Source organism: Siniperca chuatsi, linkage group LG11 (genome assembly GCF_020085105.1).
Source record: "Siniperca chuatsi isolate FFG_IHB_CAS linkage group LG11, ASM2008510v1, whole genome shotgun sequence".
Taxonomy (NCBI): Eukaryota; Metazoa; Chordata; class Actinopteri; order Centrarchiformes; family Sinipercidae; genus Siniperca; species Siniperca chuatsi.
The window spans coordinates 5874056-5875305 of NC_058052.1; the positions used below are offsets into that span (position 1 = coordinate 5874056).

The window sequence follows — 1250 nt, forward strand, 5'->3', positions numbered from 1 at the left end:
GGTTCCACATGTTGGGAAGTATGATTATTCTTTTTCTTGCCAAGAGTTTGATTAGAAGATCGATACCACTCTCATATCTCTTCCATCAATATGAAGCTGGAGCCCACAGGTTAGCTTAGCATAGCATAAAGACTGGAAACAGCTAGTGTGGCTCTGTCCAAAGGCAACAAAATCTGCCAACCAGCTCCTCTAAAGCTCACTAATATGTTGTGTATTGTTTGTTTAATACATATAAAAACCTAGTGTAAAAACAACAATTTGTGGTTATATAGACTTTTTCTTGGCCAGGCACAGTCACATCCTAGAGTCCTGTTGTCACTGTGAGGTTGCCAGGCAACCAGAATAGACTCCAGTCACTGGGCCCAGTTGTTCACCAAGAAATACGACGACCCGCTCCACCTCTAAGCCACAGCTGCTGCATAGATGTGTACATAATCATAATCACGAGTGTTGTGTGTTTAGACACTTTACTGTCTGTTGTGTCATTGAGCTCCAGTGGCGCAATTGGTTAGCGCACAGTACTTATATGACAGTACATTGTAGAGCAATGCTGAGGTTGTGAGTTCGAGCCTCACCTGGAGCAGTTTCCCTAATTTTTTAAAGAGTACGGTCTAGACCTGCTCTATAGAAAAAGTGCAATGAGATGATTTCTGTTGTGAGTTGGCGCTATATAAATAAAATTGAATTGAATTGTTAAATACGGATTGCAAAACTTGTATCAAGATCAAGATAACTTTATTGTCATTCAGACTATACAAAGAACAAGTGCACAGTAGAATGAAATAACGTTGCATCCAGCTCACAACGATAATTGAGAAATACTATAGAACTGAAAGAGGTAAAAATAATAAATTAATAATATTTATAATGCACACATTGACTAAAATTGCACATATGGATAAAACTGAACATCTAATAAATAAAATTGCACGTCAGAGAAGAATTTGAACATCACAGGTTAAAAGCAGTCACTAGTCCAGCACAATCCAAGTGTGTGTGTGTGTGTGTGTGTGCGCGTATGAGTCAGTGGTTGAGTATGTGTGTGTGGGATTGTTACTGGGAGTTAAAGAATCTGATGGCTTGAGGGAAGAAGCTTTTGCAGAACCTGGCAGTTCTGCACCATATGTTACATAATCTCTTGCAGAAGGGCATGATAGGGATGGGTGGGGTCCTTACCAACAGAAAAGGGCAGGTAGGTGTGTTCTCCTCATCTGTCTCAGGAAGTGCAAGCGCTGCTGGGCTCTCTTGAC

At 40.6% G+C, this 1250-nt stretch overlaps 1 non-coding gene across 1 annotated transcript; it reads left to right on the forward strand.

Moving 5' to 3' along the window:
- Positions 1-489: 489 nt before the first annotated feature.
- Positions 490-583, forward strand: trnai-uau. Its single transcript has 2 exons — positions 490-527; positions 548-583. It is a non-coding gene; the product is annotated as a tRNA-Ile (tRNA).
- The last annotated feature ends 667 nt before the right edge of the window (positions 584-1250 follow it).